Below are 22247 nucleotides of genomic sequence, written 5' to 3'. Positions count from 1 at the left end.
ACAGAACACCTCGGGCTTGATTCACAAAGCGGTGCTAACCTACTTAGCACGTCTAAAGTCTTTAGACGTGCTAACCAGGGTGCTAAGTAGGTTAGCACCGAATTTCTGAATCAGATAATTCGGTGCTAACCTACTTAGCACCCTGGTTAGCACGTCTAAAGACTTTAGACATGCTAAGTAGGTTAGCACCGCTTTGTGAATCAAGCCCCTCATCTTTTTCAGCTTCCGCGCGGAAGCATGACATATCTTCCTCCTCCTGCTCTGATTCTGGCACCCCACTTAACACTCAGTTGTCCGCTTCCACCAAAGTGCCATCACCCCAGGGCTCAGCGGTGTGGAAATTATTTTGTGTGTCTGCCTCAGATGAGAGCAATGCCATCTGTACTCTCTGCCACCGAAAATGGAGCCGTGGAAAGACCAAGACCCGCCTAGGGACAACTACCTTACGAAGCCCCATGATTACAAAGCACAAACTGCAATGGGATGACCACCTGAGGGAAAGCAGCACACAAAAGCAAATCCACACACCCAAGTGGAAGATATGCAATTATTTCTCAAAAAATGTGATACCCAAACTGTACTGTGATGTTGAAAGGCAAGTGGTGTCATCTCTGGCACATAGCGTTGGGTCAAGGGACCATTTGACCATGTGGTCTGCAAAGCACGGTCAGGCCTGCCCGAAGACTAAGTCAGTCCCCACATACAGCACCCCTGCCTGCACGCTGTGTGACTGCCTGCCCCAAGACTAAGTCGCTCCCCATACAGCATCTCTGCCTGCAGGCCGCTTGACTGCCTTCTCCGCCACACAGTGAGTTTGGTGTGTCAGTGTGAAGCAGTACTCTAATTACACTCCCCGATTGATGTATACACATGCAAGATGTTTTAAAGCACTTTAGGCCTGCAATTTAGCATTCAATGTGATTTCGGCCCTTAAAACGCTGTTTTGCGTTAAATCCAGGTTTTTCCCTGGGACTTTTGGCGTCTATCCCACTCCGCCATGCCCCCCTCCAGGTGTTAGACCCCTTGAAACATCTTTTCCATCACTTTTGTGGCCAGCATAAATGTTTCTAGTTTTCCAAGTTCGCCTACCCATTGAAGTCTATTGTAGTATTGTAGGATGTTTGCAAACCCGGTTCACGAACCGAAAATCGGAGGTTCAGGCCATCTCTAGTTATTAGACCCCTGCTGGCTTGTCATATTGCAATGTGGAGAATATAGTCAGTGCTTAAATGTCTTTCTTATGTAGTATATTATTTGAATAAATAATGTATGTGTCATTTTATGTTTATATAGTGGATTTTGGCACTGTGCTTTTTGTTAGTTCAATAGCATTTATGTGCACCATACACTAAGCGTAAAAGGCATACTTGATAAAGAATTTATACAGGGTCGGCAATACCATAGGGGCAACCTGGGCCCCAGGGCCTCCAAGTGCTTCTGGCCCCCCAGCTCTCCTGGCGTGCTGCTCTGAGAGACTGCACTCCCTGTCTTCATCCTCGCTAGCCCCTATCACATGTCATTACGTAATAACAAGCACTAGCTCACTGAGAAGATGGGGAGCACAAACTAATGGAGCAGGATGCCAGGACAGATGAATTGCTATTCTGCCATAAACAGTGCAGGGACCCTGGGGAGCACAAGTCCGGGGAGACCTGTGTGTGTGTGTGTGTGTGTGTGTGTGGGGGGGGGGGGGGCAGCATTTGGGGGTCCATATCCCCCATAGGGGGGGGGGAATTTGCTGCTGGGTGTGTCAGTGCCCCCCCCCCAAGTTACCCTGCCCTGAATATATACACAGTTATGAGGTACTTCTAGCAAACAAACTGTTTATGCATCAGAGGGTACATAATGTCACGCAATGATGTCGCTTACATTAGGTGGCATAAGTCTTCTAGAAGGGGCTCCATGCTATAATGATGTTAAGATATCCTACTGTAGAAGCCTGAAATATAAAATTCTAGTGCTACCTTTAAATATTTACCAATTGTCTCTGCTGCCAATCATTCCACAATAGGAATGAAGTGTCAGGAGGCTGCGGCTGCATCCCTTAACAATCTTTGGGTTCATTCAACACACAGACAGGCTTTCAGTATAGATATTGACAATATTTTGTAATCTATACTGATAAATCTTTACAGCATTATGAAAAAAATCACTAAAACTCAGCAACTTTAAATTGGCAATGGCAAACTTCAGCATATATTCTTGAAAGCAAATAATTGCACAGCAATCCAGGTGACTGCTAGTGACTGACATTAAAGAGAATCTGTACTCTAAAATTCTTACAATAAAAAGCATACCATTCTATTCATGATGTTCTCCTGGGCCCCTCTGTGCTGTTTCTGCCACTCCCTGCTGCAATCCTGGATTGTAATTGCCAGTTTTAGGCAGTGTTTACAAACAAAAGACATGGCTTCTAACTAGAGTGTGATAGGCTTGAGAGTAGCTCAGTCTCTGACTCATACAGAGCTTGGAGAGGGTGTGTATAGCTTCTGCCAATGACAAGCAGTGCAGCACATTCCGCACATTCCAGCCTCAGCCGACAGAGCCGACAGAAGATAGAAGATTAGATCATATAACAGAGATAACACAGCCACTGTGCAACTAGAAAAGGCTGCAGTAACACAGACCACATTAGAACAGGTATAGGAACTTATAGGATAGAAGAAATAAGGCAGAAAATTTTGTTACAGAGTCTCTTTAACGTTTGAGAGAAATACCATGTCTAAGCAAGGTTGACCCTCATAGGTTCACCCAGTTTCCATGATCTGAAGTCTACAAGGGGACTGGCACAGAGACAGCTACACCAGGAAACAATGCAAGTACCTGTGATACTGCGCTGCGTAATATGTTGGCGCTTTATAAATACAATAAATAATAATAATAAATACTGCTGCACAATAAAATGGCTGATAGGCTAACCAGTGAAGCAAAAATTCAATTCAGATGTTTAAATATTTTAATATAAAGCTGATAAAAATGATGGCTTTTATTAACCAGCTGAGCGGTCTGGACGAGCTCAGCTCGTCCAGTACCGCCGGAGCCTGCCGCTCAGGCCCTGCTGGGCCGATTTGGCTCAAATAAAAAGCAGCACACGCAGCCGGCACTTTGCCAGCCGCGTGTGCTGCCTGATCGAAAGAGGGTCCCCCCAGCCGCCTGAGCCCAGCGTAGCCGGAACAAAAAGTTCCGGCCAGCGCTAAGGGCTGGATCGGAGGCGGCTGACGTCAGGACGTCGGCTGACGTCCATGATGTCACTCCGCTCGTCGCCATGGCGACGAGGTAAGCGAAACACGGAAGGCCGCTCATTGCGGCCTTCCGTGTTTTTTCTGGCCGCCGGAGGCGATCAGAAGATCGCCTCCGGAGCGCCCTCTAGTGGGCTTTCATGCAGCCAACTTTCAGTTGGCTGCATGAAATAGTTTTTTTTTTTATTAAAAAAAACCCCTCCCGCAGCCTCCCTGGCGATCTTAATAGAACGCCAGGGTGGTTAAAGGGCTCTGATTCGCTGAACAAGACAGAACTATAGGTGTATGAATATTACAATCAAACTTTGAAAACCAAAAAATTAAGATCCATTATCTGACTGTCAAACTGTAATCTAAAGTGCTTTTTAAATTAAAATGTAATTTTTTAAGGCGTAGATGTCATTTACAAGACTTATATTTCTAGATATAATAACCACAGAACAGTTTACAAAATGCAGTGTAGAGATAGAGAGAATTTTATTATAGCCAAAGTTTACATAAAAGGCTGTCAACTAATGGTGGTTTTACATTTCGCTGGCATATAATTTTTGGTTTCTTATGTTTCCAATTTAACTAGCTGGCGGAGATCTTGCTGACAGTGTAGTAAATTACTGCAACACTATAATACAAACTTTCTATGTCACTGCTAAAACACTCATAGCGTTTCCATGCGTTTCCATGAAACATATCTTTTTTTGCTATGATGAAAACACCATTTTTTTCCTGATTCTTAATATGTAATCTTTGGATGGAAAGCTAAAAACTGAACTGATTGTGATAATTTCATATTTTCATTCTGATGGGGGACAAAATAATTTTAGTGCTAAGATTCATCAGTAGTGTTAAAGGAGATGTAATATGGAATTTGAACTGAAAGATGTGCTTTGCTAATTTCCTTAAAGGACATCCAAGGTGAAAATAAACTAATTAGATAAACAATTGTATATGTCCTATTCATTCTAAAATGACTTTTTTTTAGATATCCCACAGTTTTATTTTATATTTAAATCTACTTTTTAAGTTTTTACTGTTTCATGGCCTCTTCTTAATGACACAGTCATTGAAGTATGCCAGATCTAAAATCTATGAACTATTGATCCTTTTATCTCTTTTCTGCTCTCAGAAGCCATTTACTGCCAGGAAAGTGTCTTATGGCTGCAATTCCTTATCAGTGAGGGTTACACTATAGTCTGACCTGGTTCCAACCAAGATAGAAACTATCACTTGCATACCTGATTTTTAGCTCTTTCAGGCAGAGAAAGAAAAAAGGAACACAGCATAGTTATTTGTGTGTTAGGCACTGTACATACACATGTCTATCTCTTCATGTCACATGTCACCTCAGATGTCCTTTAAGATCTGAAACTTCAACACTAATTTGGTGATTGGATTGGTCTCTTCCCTGAAGAAACTTCCATTGCTGCACATACCCAGTCTGTCAGTGCTGGGGTTTTTTTTTATTTTGTTTTTGTAACTCCTGCCTTGTTTGAATAAGGAGTAAGGAGTGTGTTCTCACATTTAGTATGATACTATATAATTTTCCTGTTTTGTGCAAGTAAGTAATTACTTAGTGCAGGGAGAGAGAAAAGCCTGGGCAGTTATACAGCAGAGTACAGATTGAAAAGAGGTGCAATTTTGTGTTTATGCTCAGTTTTAGAAATTCATAGCTGGCTGTACATTTAAATAGAAATTTATTACTAATGATTTACTAAAAGATTTACACAAACTTTTTGAAAAAGTGGATTCCCACCTTAAAGGGAAGGTCCAAGCAAAATAAAAAAATGAGTTTCACTTACCTGGGGCTTCTACCAGCCCCATGCAGCCATCCTGTGCCCTCGTAGTCACTCACTGCTGCTCCAGTCCCCCGCTGGCAGCTTGCCGACCTCGGAGATCGGCGGGACGCATTGCGTACATTTTTACGCATTCCCGCTAGTGCAGAAACATGAACACATACATTTTTACGCATTACTGGTTCAATGCATAAAAATGTACGCATTGAACCAGTAACGCGTAAAAATGTATTTGTTAATGTTCCTCCACTAGCGTGAATGCGTTAAAATGTACGCAATGCGGCCCGCTGACCTCCGAGGTCGGCAAGCTGCCAGCGGGGGACTGGAGCAGCAGTGAGTGACTACGAGGGCACAGGATGGCTGCATGGGGCTGGTAGAAGCCCCAGGTAAGTGAAACTCATTTTTTTTATTTTGCTTGAACCTTCCCTTTAAAGAAAACACTGCCCGGTGGCTTGTACCTTACGTGCCTCTAGTGTTCAGCCTCTAGTGTTTGTCACAAGACACAGACAGGAGTGGAGACAAGATATTGGGTGGCAGACAGGTGAGTGTAAGCTCCGCTGCCAACACTGCACATTGGTAGTCCCAAAATCAAATGCCGCTACTCCATGCTCTCGATATCTTCTGTACAAGGAAATTAAGTGATTTAATTGATTTCAGATGAAAATGAATCTGCATTGTTTGCTGCATCAATTCCTTTACATATATATGGGAACCTTTGCTCATTCCAAGAGAGTCAAGCAGTTGGTTACAGCGTTCTATTCAATCCTATCTAGAAGAGCTGATAACATTCGAAGGACAAAAAATGCTATAAATATACACATCTTAAGCTGCGTACACATTTGTGACAAATGTCGCCCAGCAGAGAATGGGACTTGATCCCTTGGGTGACAGTTCAGGCCAAGTCACTAGTTATTAGCTAACAGCTTATGGAGGCGGAGGAGGGCCAAAGAAGAGACAGGGAGATGGAAAGAACAATGCCCTTCAGCCAAGACGATCTCCCACAGCGGATCAACCATCAATGCATCAAGGGGGTTTAGGCCCACCTGGCCATCTTTGCCAAGAACCATCGTTCAGTATGTGTGTATGCAGCTTTATTCCTATTCACTGCCTACATCAATGGGTTCTAATAAGGTTCTCCTATAAACTAGTTCTAATGCGAACCTGAACCTCTGAGCAACTTAACAGTAACCTAACCAGGCAAGTGCTGATTTTCTTTACCTTTTCTAGCTAGCTTTAACACTAAACCTACTTTCACACTAACTCTCCTCTACCAATGACATTCACCCACCACTAAGCTGCACTATGTAAAACCCCTAAACTAGCCATACTTAATTAGGTGTTGGGAAGTATCGGCAGTGTTTGGGCTGAAGTTCAACTTATTTGCCCCAATAGGGCAATGAGGTAAATGGCTCAGTATGCATTTCTAAGTATACTTGAATGCAGCTTGCAGCATTTGTGCTCAACCAAGACCCAGATTTGCATTGTTTAACTCCTCAGGCATTACCGCTAGAGAAGCATTTGGAATGCCAGGTGGCCTCAGCATCTGCTCGAGCATGGCATAGTGCAGCAAACATGGCCACACATTTAGCAGCACTGGATTTAGCAGTCACAGGAAGGGAGGAGCTAAGTGAGGGATTCATTGTTCCTGAAGACAATATCACCACTTAATTGATTTACGTATTTCTATTGCTATATATCGACAAGATGTTTGATTTGATAAAAACACTGAATCTAACGAAAACAGATTTGTTAACACCTGATAGTATTGCTTTTTAATAAGGCCCTGTTCAAGGTGTCAGTTGAATAATTGTGAATGTCAACTCAGTGCTCATACAATTTGATGGGCCTGTTTACAGTAACTGATCGCGTTATTCTAGCTCGCTGCATGCAAGCTTTGTATTACAGTCTATGGCCAGTCTGCATTGCAGTTCACAGTCATTATAGCATGTGAGTTAGGCAACGGACCACTGTGAACCTACCCTAAAACGACTTTTCAATCCCTTTTAGCTATTTATACTTTCCTAGTGGTTCTGGGTCACCATGAGCTATGTGGGTATTTTTTAGTCCTTTTGTATCTCTAGTTAGAATCATAAGTCTTAAAGCAATCCATAAATAAATAATGCCCATTAAGCCTAAGTGGCTCATAAAATAACTTGGAATACAGAATGCATTTGTTTTTATTTCAGAACATTTAGGAAAGTCCCGCCTTTTAGTAAATGGGAGCCACTTTGTACATCACATTTACAGACATAAATCAATTGTAATCTAAGTAAAGCCAGATTGCTCCCAGAAGAATCATTTATTGGTAACGTGCCGCGTTATCTCCTATTTGATCTTACCTCTCTGGAGTAATTACACACTAACAATTAAAAGGAAGGAGCTGTTTGGACTAAAATGTTTATTCTAATTGAATTAGGAAATGTGATGGCTGCAATTATTTATTAAACGTCTTCCATTAACAGAGACGTTTTTACAGAGGGTAACGGTCATGACCAGGCCACACAAAAGTCATGTCAGCATTACCATCGCTTTACATGGAGGATAATGAAATGCATTCTGCAGCACTGTACAGGGACAGGGCCACATGCAGAACAGTATGGCCAAATTATTGGGGCAGCCACATTCTCCTTTTTCAACATTTTATTTGACTCTGGTATTGCTTTTTTCTAGGCACAAGGGAACTCTGGGTCACTGAAGATTTGTTGTTTTGTGTGTGTGTGTGTGGGGGGGGGGGGGGGGGGGTTGGGGGAGATGAAAATAGGAAAATAGGAACCTGTTTTTTAGTTGTATGTTTCCAAAATAAATGAAAAGAGATCTTACCAGGAAGTAAATGCAAGAATAATAATAGGTCAGCTTCCATACACCCATACTTCTAAAGGTGCTTAAAGGGATCCTGTGTCCAATGCTGGGATGTAAAGCAAAACTGTGAAAGCATTACGCAGGTTGAACAGTTAGTCTTTAAGGCAGGGGTCATACTTGTCTTTCAGTTTTCTACACTTTGCAGAAAACTGAAAGACAAGTGTGACCCCTGCCTTACAGCAGCTAATGTAATTTATAGAGAAAACTGACAAATTGCGCAAGATGTCAGTTTTTTTTCTGCGTGCGAAATCTGCATTAAAGTGTGACCTTGCTTATTGATTAACATGAGTTCTCAGTTGAAGTCAGTTTTTCTATGCAGAAAACGCGTACGAAAGCCGATAAGTGTGACCCCTGCCTAAAGGAATTATCTAAACAATTTTGTTGTTATGTCTTTTGATACATTTCTAGAGATAGATTATAAAACCTGAACATGTATGTGAACATTTAAGTATTTTAACAAAAGGAATTTTTTTAAGTGTATCTAAAGGATGAATTGGTAAGAATTTTGGATATGGAGTATCCTATTCACCAAGTGGTGTGCTGTTACCATGGCTGCATATTCTGAATTATATAGCACCTTCCTGCTCACCTCTGCTCTCTCTCTCACCCTTTAGGCAAAGGTCACACTTATGCAGAAATGCAGCATTTTGCCACAATGCAAAAACACATGTAATGCATTTCAATGGGTCTTTGAGTTTTCAGGAGGCATTAGGGATTCTGCATAGCATTCAAAAAAAGATACAACCTGCACTACTTTTCCACACAACACATGTGATTCCTCATGAAATCACTGGTTACAGTAAAAAAAATGCATTGAAACGCACACAAAGTGCACAATTGTGCAAATCACTTGCAGGGAATCGTCTCTGTTTTCTGCAGACATAATGCGGCCCCTGCCTTACCTATCTGCAGACCTGAGTGTCTTGCTCCCTCACCATTCCTCCCAAAATTTTCTCCAGCCCTGATTTGACCCTGTCCTATGTGGTTTTAATCCCCAAACCTACTCATTGCAGTCATACTGGCTCAGTGTTAGCATGGGTTATACCTTTATGCCAGAGCTGCCCTTTGTAGCAGTTGCTACAACTTTCCAGAACACCACAGCCATATTTATGTGAATGGTATGAGGAAAGACATTTCTATAATTCCATGAATGGCTATTTGTCGACAGTTTCATTTTTTTTCTCATGAAAAGCAGTTACACAATTGAGCACATTCATTCTGACTCTGGAATGGGAAGATCATTTCTAGCAAAGTTTTACAATTAGCTGACAAGCTGTTCCTGTGTTAGATAAAGGCTGCTTTTGTGTTACAACAATAGCAGCATTCCTGTATTTGTTCCTAGCCTGCCTGCACAGAGCGCTGTATGTTAGGCTGGGGAAATTGCCATTGATGTTAAGCAGTGTTTGTACCGTTTATGCTGGGTGGCTATTTGTTTGTTGGCAGTGGTAGTGTTTCCTTTGTGATCAACCCAGCCACTATCATTGCTCTAAAGTCACATGTTACTGGTGAAAATGGATTTCTTAAATACACCATATTGAGGATTAGGTGTTTACACTGCTTTTTACTGTGCATGATCAATATGCAGGCGACACATGATAATAATCCGAGGAAGGAATCTTAATCCCGTTTTATTCATATTTATGTGATGTGATGACCTACCTAAACAATCTGCGCAAATTATAATCCCATTTTACACTACATAGCTATTGATAGGTTTCTTTTAGCCATTTCTGAGATTTTGGAAACATTCCTTTGAGATTCTGGTGCATTAAGATAATTGCATCATATTATTTCTGCAATCTTAATAGGTGTGCAATCATGCTACAAAGCACTCCGACCACCAAATCCCACACCACCATAATCCTGGACTGTTCACATAAAACCTAGGTCCATGGCTTCATTGCAATTCTGCCTGTGCCTTAGTAGGCACTGACATTCCGAAAATCAGGCTAGGATTATCCCTTTTCAGGTGTGCATTTTGGTGGGCCTTTGCCTCTGCAATTTTCTTTTCTTACTTAGACGACCTATAGTAGTTTAAAGTGTTATGTATTAAGATATGCTTTTCTGCTCAATACAGTTGTAAAAAGTGGTTACCGTAGATGAGTAACCATTGCTTTACTGTCGGCTCAGATTAGTGGCCTTCTACTTAGACCTGTTTTCATCAGGTATTTCCATCTGAAGAACTGCTATTCACTAGACGTTTTTCATGTTCACAGCATTTTGGGGAAACGCTAGAGACTGCTATGTGTATACATTTTTTGGACGTCAGCAGTTCCAGAAACACCAGCCTTTCTGGAGGCAGCAACTACACTATCAAAATAACATCGGCATTATATTTATTTCACATACTGATGCTTAAGGTGAACATTAATTGAAGCCCCTGCCCTTCATCTCTATGAAGTTATACATTACATTGTGCTGCTACTGCATGACTGGTTGAATATACAGGATCTTCTCAAAAAATTAGCATATTGTGATAAAGTTCATTATTTTCTGTAATGTACTGATAAACATTAGACTTTCATATATTTTAGATTCATTACACTACAACTGAAGTAGTTCAAGCCACGACCTGGCACCTGCTCACAGTGCCAAAACCACTAGTAAATGGTTTACTGACCATGGTATTACTGTGCTCATTTGGCCAGCTAACTCTCCTGACCTGAACCCCGTAGAGAATCTGTGGGATATTGTGAAGAGAGAGTTGAGAGACGCAAGACCCAACACTCTGGATGAGCTTAAGGCCACTATCGAAGCATCCTGGGCCTCCATAACACCTGAGCAGTGCCACAGGCTGATTGTCTCCATGCCACGCCGCATTGAAGCAGTCATTTCTGCAAAAGGATTCCCAACCAAGTATTGACTGCATAACTGAACATAATTATTTGAAGGTTGACTTTTTTTGTTTTAAAAACACTTTTCTTTTATTGGTCGGATGAAATATGCTAATTTTTTGAGATAGGAATTTTGAGTTTTCATGAGCTGTATGCCAAAATCATCAATAATAAAACAATAAAAGGCTTGAACTACTTCAGTTGTGTGTAATGAATCTAAAATATATGAAAGTCTAATATGTTTATCAGTACATTACAGAAAATAATGAACTTTATCACAATATGCTAATTTTTTCGAAGATCCTGTATATATATATATATATATATATATATATATATATATATATATATATATATATATATATATATTGACCCATTATATTGATCTTATAAACAGAGAGGAAATCTTGCCTGCTTCCTCAAGTCAGTGAAAAAAAAGGTGCCTTAAAGAGAATTTTTAAGCTAAATTAAAAAAAAAAAGGTAAGGAAAGGCTCTGGGTCCTGTGGAGCCTTCCTGTTCCTCTCACGGTCCCTGCGTTCTAGCGCTGGCTCCACCGTTAAAATCTCCCGCCGTGGGAGGCATATGGGAGCCGGAGTGCTCCCGAAGATGGACGGCTTCGTACTGTGCATGCTGGAGGGCACAAGAGAGCATGCTTACGCTTGCACAGTACAAAGCAGCCCGTCGGGCTCCTGAGGACTTTCGAAGCTTCGGGCAATGGCAGAGAGCAGTCTTCTACCCATCAGTTGAAGACTGCTAGTGGTGGAGCCAAAGGTGGAACATGGGGACCAGGTGAAAAACGTGAAGGCTTTATAGGACCCAGAGCCTTCCCTCTCCTTAGGTAAGTATCAGGTTTTTTTTTATTTAGCTTCAGACTCTCTTTAACTGTTATAACTCTCTTTAACTGTTATAATCAAATTCAAGATACTGTGTCTGACCTACAAATCTGTCCACAAAACCTGTCCAACCTACATTTCCAATCTTACTCAGAGGTACACACCTAGCCGCTCACTCCGCTCTTCCAATGAACTTCGCCTAACCGCCCCCCGCATCACCCAGTCCCATGCACGCCTCCAGGACTTCTCAAGAGCTGCTCCAACACTATGGAACTCCCTACCTCCACCCATTAGGGCAGCCCCCTTCTTCAACATCTTCAAGAAAGCCCTCAAAACTCACCTTTTCACTCTGGCCTACTACCCCTCACAAGTGCTCTAAACCTACAGCTGAATTCTGGTCCCCTACCATTCGTGTCCTTACCTCTCCCTCTAGATTGTAAGCCTTTGGGCAGGGTCCTCCTCCTTTTGTGTCCTACCTGATCTTGCACCTCCATTACTGTGAACCCATGCTATGCATCTGAGTGAACCTAACTTGCCTAATCTCCATGCTCCATCCAGTGACTGACTAAGCATTACCTGGTACTCATACTATGGTGTGTGATCTGGTTTTCTTGTATTCCTGTATTGTCATATTGCTGTATGTCACCCCTAAATATTGTCTGTAACTTAAATTAATGTTCAGCGCTGCGTAATATGTTGGCACTTTAAAAATACAATAAATAAATAAATAAAATAAATAAATAACTGTGTAGCAAGTATGATCAACAACTTTATTAGCCTATCATTATACATTGGGAGCCACCACCCCAGTTTTAAGTGTTTTACTCAGTATAGCTTTTAAAGATCACACTGGGGTTGATGTTTATCCCAGATATATACCTCAAATCAATCCAGAAAGTCTGAGTGGAGATGGGATATTAAACACTTGCTTGAAAGCTGGTTATCTTGTACTGTCACAACTCTCACAGTGTTAGTATACCACTGCACCTGCTAGTATCCCATGCCACTGAGGAAAGCAGACAAATGATGGGGGGGGCGGTCTCCCCTTTCTTTTCTCTCCCCCCCCCCTGCTGTTTTAGCTCACGGATCCATGTAAATTGGAATTTTAATGGTGTTTACAGTTTGAAATTGTCAGCCAGCTTCTTTATTAGTAGCATGTCAATCATTTCCCAGCTAAATTAAGATGATGAAAGCCATTTCCATTAACTCTTCCTCCCCAAAATGTAGGAATCCTGATTTGGTTCTAAATGCATTTTAAGTGAAGTGTGTGTGGGTATGTATGTGTCTGCTCAGCACTACCCTAGATCTGCAGTCCTCTATCTTCCATTAATTTATTAGTGTCACCATGGAGACAGACAGAAGGGGAATTCATGAAGAGACATGCTGTCATTAACACTTTGCACAAGGACAGACCACTAGGCATTACCTTGACATTATAAAGAATAAATCAGTTGAGATAAGTAGTCTGGCACATGGGGGGGGGGGGGGGGGGATGACACTTATAGCAATATAGACTGCACACCTTTCCTGAAAGGACATCATTAGTGCTGAATGGACTGGTCAGCCAGGATTTACAGCAGACTGAGGCACGCTGTAGCAAGTGGATGCTCACTGCACATCCCTGCTGATCTGCTAGCTTGGATAGTGACTTGCTCTGTGAACTATACGAGTTCTTCTGGACCTTTGCATAGTGCAGAGGCAAGCTTAATCTTTTGACTTTGGTACCTGCATTCAACGTTTTTTGCCATAATAGGAAATTCCTGCCGTATCATCCACAGATGCCATTTATTCATCTTGGACCAAAAGATCTGGAGCTCACCATGTGGTGGATACTCACTTAACATTAGCATCAAGTCATGAATTGTCATGGCTTTTCATAGCAGACCTGGTAGATGCACCATGACAATACAGGTCTGCATTCCTTTTTGCATTACACTGTTATTGATTGTATGTTTACTTTTTCTGCTACCCTCTGATGAAGTGTGTCCCTGACCATAAAATGCATCAGCGATCTATGAAGGATTATATACAACATGACCATTCAGAATGTGTATCCACTCAGATGGACAGATTGACATACTATTCTGTTCCTTGTGTTTTGCTGAAAATTACGCTATAATTTCACTTTACTGTAATGTGGTTTGACAAGTGAACATATACTGAATATGAAACTACATTATTTTGAAGGAGTATTACAAGAGGGGATGTGTAGTATATGTTTTACGCTTGGTGTAGTTAATAAAGATGTATAGCTCTGCACTTTATATTTGTTTGTGGTTCTACCTACAGGTGTGCCAGGCAGCTTTTGTAGGTAGAAACAAGTCTACCATTATTGCTTACACAACCATAAGGTACTTTTTGGAATAATGCATTTTTCTGTTCTCTCCTTATGCTGCAAAATACTCAGGAGAAAATAGACCAAATAGACCAAATAGACCAAAAATAGACCAATAGCAGCAACCTGCCCATGCGATCAGTGTGTGATTATGTTGATCACATGAATTGGAGAGTGCTGAATGGCTACTCTCCTTGCAGATTTGGAACTGCTGTATGAGAAACAGCAAGTTGCAAAACTGACAGGCTTTACCAGGGGAGGGTGAGTGACAGCTGACACAGTAGCCAATACTGTACATATATGGTACAGTGGCTGAGAACAGAAATGCACCATTTATAAGTTGTACTGAGTACCAAAGTGGTTAAAGTAGGAGGTTAAAATGTAACCTTTAGGGCAAGAACTTGCCTCCCAAGTAAATTTATTGCCAACTCTCCATCAGCTTGGCTCACAGTCTAACAATGTCCCTCCCACAATCTCAAGCCAGTTTAGATGGAAGTCAATTAACATACCAGTATCTGCCTATAGTTTGCATTAGGTATGTGTGAGTGCTTTACCGTCCTCACAAATTCCGTAAACTATTGCTAGATTAGCTGGAAGCCTCCACTGGACACTGAGCCTCTTTGATGGACAGTGAGTGGCAGGTCTCTCTCTAATATTATTTCTTGTACTTGCATGCTTTTTGACACTTTATTAGTTACTGTCCCATTTATTCCATTTGCCACCTTTGCCTTATGAACCCATATTTGCATACTAGCTGATGGCCCGGTGTTGCCCAGGTATGTATTTGGATGGTGTTGGCTCCGCCCACATTTTCTAACCCTAATACACAATTATTCAATTACTCAATGACCTAGTTTGTGAGCTTTGTGGTCTTTGGCATCAATAATTTGCACTTAAATTAAACAAATCAGATTGGCTGTGCTCCACCCCCTTTTCTAAATTTGAACCCCAGTCACCCAATGACCAACTGTACCAGGTGTGAGGCTTGTGCCATTAACATTGCAAGAATGGCAGCAATTAAATATTCCCCTTGAAAATCAATAGGTGAATTCTGATTGGCTTTTGTAGGCTACATCCACTTTTCTGAATATTAATCCCAGTTACCCAGTGACCAGCTGTGCAAAGTTTGAGAACCCTACCATAAACAGTGTAAGAATGGCTGCAGTTTACATTTTCCCATTGAAATTTGTATTTGTCTCCACCCACTTTTTGGTTATGGGGATAAAAAGTATCCAATATGTTATTCCAGGTAATGTACTATGTGTGTGCCAAATTTCATTCAAATTCGTTCAGCCATTGTTGCGTGTTTGAGTAACAAACATCCAAACTTTTGCACTTATAATATTAGTGGGATTACTGTGTACAGTGCCATGGAAGATGAAGGCGCTATATCAATTAGAATTAATAATATAAATATGATTAGTTCCATGTACTTTGCGCAGAGCGATTTGTGTTTTCAGTTTAGATAGTACAATTCACATACAGATCTACTAAAATATATACCTCTGTTGACTTTTATTGCACACATAAAATTAATCTGTACCTGATTGCACTATGCAGTAAAAATAAAGAAATATGAAGCACTAATAGCCATGAGTTTACTTTGTAGCCTACAGCTTACTAAATATTAGATTTCTACAGATAGATATGATAGGTTCATTTTTAATGAGGCTACAATGTTCATCTAAACTAAAGTAGTCTCACATTAAACATAGGCTGCTTAAAGAGACACTGAAGCGAAAAAAAAATATGATATAATGAATTGGTTGTGTACTATGAATAATTTCTAGAAGATTAGCAGCAAAGAAAATATTCTCATACTTTTATTTTCAGGTATATAGTGTTTTTTCTAACATTGCATTATTCTATAATATGTGCAGATTACACAACACTCAGCAATCAAAATGAGTCTTTCAGAGCAGTCTGTGAAGTAATGACCTCTCCTCTAGCAGAGAAAAAGTAAACAGTTCACTTACAGTTGAGATAATAAAAGTCAGATAACAGCCCTCTCCACGACTAACTTAGTCGGAGAGCTTAATGGCTTGTTTGCATAGAGATAACAACTGGAGTTTCTCAACTCTTCCTGTACTGGAAACAATTAGACTGATGTATCTAATCTTAATGTTTTATTTCTTAGCTGTACTACACATACAAATCATAATATCATAATTTTTTTTTCGCTTCAGTGTCTCTTTAAGTCTATCTATCTATCTATCTATCTATCTATCTATCTGTCTGTCTGTCTGTCTGTCTGTCTGTCTGTCTGTCTGCCTGCCTGCCTGCCTGCCTGCCTGCCTGCCTGTCTGTCTGTCTGTCCGTCCACGACTGTCTATTTGTTTGACCTGTTTATTTACTTGTGTTGCTTATAATCTGTACTTACTCATAGTGATAGGTTTAGAGGTATCTTACAGTATCTGCTGCCTAGGTTTTTTTATTAATTAATGGAGCACGTTTGTTAAGGCAGCCATACACTGGTCGATTGCCACCAGATCGACCAACAGATAGATCCCTCTCTAATCTAATCTGAACAGTGAGGGCTCTATTGGCAGGAAAAAAGGGCGCCGGCAGCTAGTGGACAAAAAGGGCATCGCCATTCACTCCCATAATAAATATAGTTTAATGGGTGCCGAACAGGAAAAAAGGGCGCCGGAGATTTTTTATGTTTTATAACTGTGCCCGGAGATTATTAACGTTTCATAACTGCGCCCGTGACTAATCACGTTTACAAATATATTAAACATATCTATCATATGTAACTAAAACGTTATTTAAAATGTTATGACTTACTGTTTGTAAAACATTATTATTCAGATAATAAAGCGATCAGTAAGTAAATCGTAATTTTTTTTGCAGTCACTATCTGTAAAACATTATTATCCACACAATAAAGCGATCACTAAGGGGGGTCTTAGGGTTAGGCACCACCAAGGGGGATTTAGGGTTAGGCACCACCAGGGGGGTGGTTACGGCTAGGTACCACCAGGGGAGTGGTTAGGGTTAGGCACCACCAGGAAAGTTTTAGGGTTAGGCATCACCAGGGGGGTCTTAGGGTTAGGCACCACCAGGGAGTGGTTAGGGTTAGGCACCACCAGGAGGGTGGTTAGGGTTAGGCACCACCAGGAGGGTGGTTAGGGTTAGGCACCACCAGGGGAGATTTAGGGTTAGGTATCACCAGGGGGGTGGTTAGGGTCAGGCACCACCAGGGGGGATTTAGGGTTAGGCACCACCAGGGAGTGGTTAGGGTTAGGCACCACCAGGAGGGTGGATAGGGTTAGGCACCACCAGGAGGGTGGTTAGGGTTAAGCACCACCAGGGGGTGGTTAGGGTTAGGTACCACCATGGGGGTGGTTAGGGTTAGGCACCACCAGGGAAGATTTAGGGTTAGGCATCACCAGTGGGGTCTTAGGGTTAGGCACCACCAGGGAGTGGTTAGGGTTAGGCACCACCAGGAGGGTGGTTAGGGTTAGGCACCACCAGGGGAGATTTAGGGTTAGGTATCACCAGGGGGGTGGTTGGGGTCAGGCACCACCAGGGGAGATTTAGGGTTAGGCACCACCAGGGAGTGGTTAGGGTTAGGCACCACCAGGAGGGTGGATAGGGTTAGGCACCACCAGGAGGGTGGTTAGGGTTAGGCACCACCAGGGGGGTGGTTAGGGTTAGGTACCACCATAGGGGTGGTTAGGATTAGGCACCACCAGGGGAGATTTAGGGTTAGGCATCACCAGGGGGGTCTTAGGGTTAGGCACCACCAGGGAGTGGTTAGGGTTAGGCACCACTAGGAGGGTGGTTAGGGTTAGGCACCACCAGGGGAGATTTAGGGTTAGGTATCACCAGGGGGGTGGTTAGGGTCAGGCACCACCAGGGGAGATTTAGGGTTAGGCACCACCAGGGAGTGGTTAGGGTTAGGCACCACCAGGAGGGTGGATAGGGTTAGGCACCACCAGGAGGGTGGTTAGGGTTAGGCACCACCAGTGGGGTGATTAGGGTTAGGCACCACCAGGGGGGTGATTAGGGTTAGGCACCACCAGAGGGGGGTCTAGGGGTTAGGGATAGGTACAGGGAGGGTTCTATGTGAGAGTAGGGTTAGGTTTAGTTGTACTAAAATGTTGGTAATATTTAGTAATGTTTTACTACAGTTATTTTTAGATTTTATTACATGAAGAATCGATAAATTAAGGTTATACACAATATTATACAATTATATTACCGTTATATATTATTATCGTTTTTTAACAAACGTTTATTATAAGTTTCACTTTAAAAATAGGGAAGATTATCGTTTTTACAATTTGTGAACTCATACACATTTTTTAATGTTTTTTAATTTGTAAAACATTATTGTAAGCAAAATACAACACATTATTTTTTGGATGAAGGAAGGGGTACACCGCTACACTGCAGACTAGTAGAGACAGTGTTGGATCCTGGATAGCTCAGTCCAAATGAAGTAAACAATAAAAATGGAGGGGTCCGCAACAATGTCTCTTGAAAAAGCTCAGATTCTTTATTCAGGACGTATCCTCATATCAGTGAAAGCACAGCTGACATGTTTCGGGCCAAGTTATGCCCTTAATCATAGCTAAAAGTCACAAACGGTCTCAACTGTTTTTAAGTAGGTGGTGACCAACCGGGGTGGGGCACAGACCACTCCTAGTAAAGGAGGAGTTGAAACAAGTATCAGCCTCCCTACACACGGCAGTCACCACCTGTACATGCATATGTTTGTATCTAAAACCATACAAAATAAAGCATAAAATTAAAAACAAGTACAGGAACAACATGTGGAAAGATATAATATATTCATATCTAAAAGAAACCACATATGAGGAAGCAAATACACTATATTGAATGTATGCTGTCACTAAAGCCAAGTCCCACCTTGCATTCAAACCTTTAGGGACTCTAGTTCCAAGATGGAATATCCATAGAGCCTCCCTTTTTCGGATAATTGATAGTAGGTCACCACCTCTCTTGGGTAAAAAGACCCTCTCAATGCCCTGGAATACAAAACCGGACATATCACCACCATGTACTTCCCTAAAGTGTTTGCCTACATTTGAGATGTTCCTGGTGGACCAGGATGCTCCCAAATAATGTTCCGCTATCCTGGCTTTTAGGGGTCTGGTGGTGCATCCCACATATTGTAAAGAACATAAAGTGCAAGTAACCAGATAGATGACATTCTTGGTGTTACAGTTGATAAAATGTTTGAGAGGGGACCCATAGCCAGTTGTTAGTGACCTAATTGTTTGAGTATTGGTGTGTACTATACAATAGTGACATGTGGAAAGTGCACACCTGTAAGACCCTTTAGTAGAGAGCCAGGTGGTGGTATCCATATTGGTAGTAAAAAGACTAGGGGACAACAGATTACCCAATGTGGGGGCACGTCTGCTGGCAAAGCTGACGCCTTGCTGCAGAAAAGGGCGTATGTCACTGTCCCCTTCCAGGATGGGTAGAAACTTCTCAATGATACACTTAATGTCTCGAAACTCGACACTATAATTGGTAACAAAAACAGGTCTTCCCATAGGTTTCGCACCTAAAGCAGAACCGCGTACTAGATTGCTTCTAGAAATTGAGAGGGCTCGTCGTTTGCCCTTATCTATCATCCACTTCGGATATCCCCTGTCACGTAAGCGACTCTCCACCACAGAGAACTCGCGCAACAGAGTTTCCTCATCCGAGCAATTTCGGCGGGCTCGAATAAATTCACCCACCGGAATTGCCCGGACAGTATGGCCCGGATGGCAACTACTGGCCTGGAGGGTAGAGTTGCCCGCACAAGTCTTCCTAAAAGTTCTGGTATGAATCCCCCCAGAATCTGCATCACCCACTAGAGTAAGATCTAAATAATCAATACAATTCTGATGCCAGATATGTGTGAATTTCAGATTGCAACGATTGTCATTCAGAGATGTCACAAAAGCATCTACCGAGGATTGATCTCCCCTCCAGATAACCAAAATGTCATCAATAAACCTCCCGTACCACGCAACCCTGTCCCGAAGGCGTCCCCCACCCCTAAATATGTGGAACTCCTCCCACCATCCCATGTAAAGATTGGCCAGGGACGGGGAGAACTTAGCTCCCATGGAGGCCCCAACCTCTGGAGGTAGAAGACGCCATCGAACATGAAGAAGTTGCGGGTCAGGAGGTAATTAACGGCAGCACAAATAAACACCCTGAGATCAGAAGAATAATCTGAATATTTCTCAAGGTGATACTGTAAAGCCGTGAGAGCCAGATGGTGTGGGATGCAGGAATATAGGGCTTTTATATCAATGGTGAGCCAGCTACAGTAGTCATCCCATTCATACTTCTCCAAACTCGGCAACAGGTGCTTGGAGTCCTTGAGATAACCCGGGAGTCTCCTGACCAGAGGCTGCAACATGGAATCCACCCAGTCACTGAGGCGCTCCCCCAGGGACCCAATACCGGCAACGATGGGTCTGCCCTCTGGGGGAGCGCCCGGTTTATGTATTTTGGGAAGGTGGTGAAAAACAGGGGTGGTAGGGTGGGATACACTCAAATACTCCACTAATCTATGTTCCAAATCCCCTAAACTCTCCCCATAACTGAGAAGACTAAATAATTGTTCCTGAAATTTCCGTGTGGGATTCCCTGGCAGGCGGGTTTATGTGTTGGAGTCCTCAACCTGTCTAAGGGCCTCTGCCTTATAATCTGCCCTATTAAGGATCACCACCGCTCCCCCCTTATCTGCATTACGAATGACAACATCCTGGTTATTCTGCAGGCTTTTCAAAGCCTGATGTTCTGCTCCAGTGAGATTAGTTTTAGATGATGTAGAGGGTGCAGCAGCCAACCCAACTAATTCCGATTCCACCAAATCTTGGAATATTTCCACAGGAGGTGTCCTGGCAGTTAATGGATAAAAGTCAGGATTCCTAGACCTCACAGGCTGTACATCTTCTAAAGAGACCAAGCCTGTGCTTACGGATACCAAGGAATCTAGTGTCCATTTAGCACACGTATCCTGGAAATCCCCAATGTCGGGTATTTCAACCCTAGATTTTCCCCCACCCTGTGATGTTACATTATCCGACTTAATGTGTTTTCTCAAAAGGATATTTCTAATAAATTTATTGACATCTAGCAGGGTGTTAAAGACATCAAAATGATGCGTGGGAGAAAACGACATACCCTTAGACAATACTGTCAATTCAGTTTCTGTAAAGGTGGAATCAGATAGGTTAATAACATTGGCTGGTACACCAAAAGGATGGCCCCTATGTTTACCTTTGTTGTGTTTTAATCCTGCCCTTCTGGTTCTCTTCCTCTCCTGTCCTGGTTCGAGAATTTTTTGTGTCGTCTGAAAAAGGTGGGCCTGTTCTTTGCGTTTTTTGGAAAAGGTGGTTGACCTCTCCTATCGGACTGCATTCCCATAGGTTCCTCCGCAGTGTTAGTATGGAACTCTAAATTCTTTACATCAGAAGGACTGACCGAGAGTTCCTTCCGTGGGTGAGTATCGGCTGTAAAGTTTACTCTCCTTCTATTCCTAGACCGGTACCTACGTGTGAATGTGGCTGGGGATTTTGGAGGAGCTTCCCATTTGCCCCACTGATATACCAAATCTAATTTGTGATGAAAATCCAAAAGTAGTTTTTTCTGTTTTCACTTTACTTTCTTTAGGCCCTTTGCACACTGCGTCACACCATGGGACTCTTCCCCGCTGCTTCTCTGCAATTGCATATGCTTTTACTGTTTATCAGGACTATGCGTCATTTTGAGTCAAATATTGACAGATCAGGTGGATTGGGCCCAGGGGTTGGCATAGATGCCTGTGCTAATTATCGGTAATCAGGCACCCAGTCGGTGAGTTGTAGATTATCGGCTATTACGAACGGAACTATTGGAAGAGCCAATCGTCTACACAATAGAAGCTGTCTAGAAGGATAGCAGTAGTTTGGGCATTGGAGTAACGTTAGAAATTAGGAGGGGTAAGTTAGTGTTAGGCATTAGGTGGGGCGGTTAATGTTTGGCACTATGATGGTGGGTTAGTGTTAGGCATTACAGTAAGTGGGAGGTTAATGTTATGCACTAGGAAAGTGGGTTAGTGTTAGTTCAATATTCTAAAATATTACCTTTAGCAGGAAATAAATAGAACCAATGCAAATGGATCCCATGCAAAGCAATAGGATACATTCACATAAATCAATTTGTAGCACATCTGTTTGGTTCGTTCCAAAGAGTGGAATGCAAGGATGGGTCCTACATGATTTTTGTGGATCAGCTGGAAAAAGTGGATGCTGCCGTAGGTTGATGGAATCAATGCTAGCCTATGAGAACGGACAGTGGCCATTCTATATAGGATGATTGCCATGTACGTTTCACA

At 42.2% G+C, this 22247-nt stretch overlaps 1 protein-coding gene across 5 annotated transcripts in view; it reads right to left on the bottom strand.

Moving 5' to 3' along the window:
- Positions 1-22247, bottom strand: part of SASH1 (SAM and SH3 domain containing 1) — a 1147574-nt gene that overhangs the window by 884607 nt on the left and 240720 nt on the right. The gene's annotated exons all lie outside the window — the stretch shown is intronic.

The sequence above is a fragment of the Hyperolius riggenbachi genome, chromosome 4, assembly GCF_040937935.1.
Source record: "Hyperolius riggenbachi isolate aHypRig1 chromosome 4, aHypRig1.pri, whole genome shotgun sequence".
Taxonomy (NCBI): domain Eukaryota; kingdom Metazoa; phylum Chordata; class Amphibia; order Anura; family Hyperoliidae; genus Hyperolius; species Hyperolius riggenbachi.
This window is presented reverse-complemented; position numbering and strand designations above follow the sequence as displayed.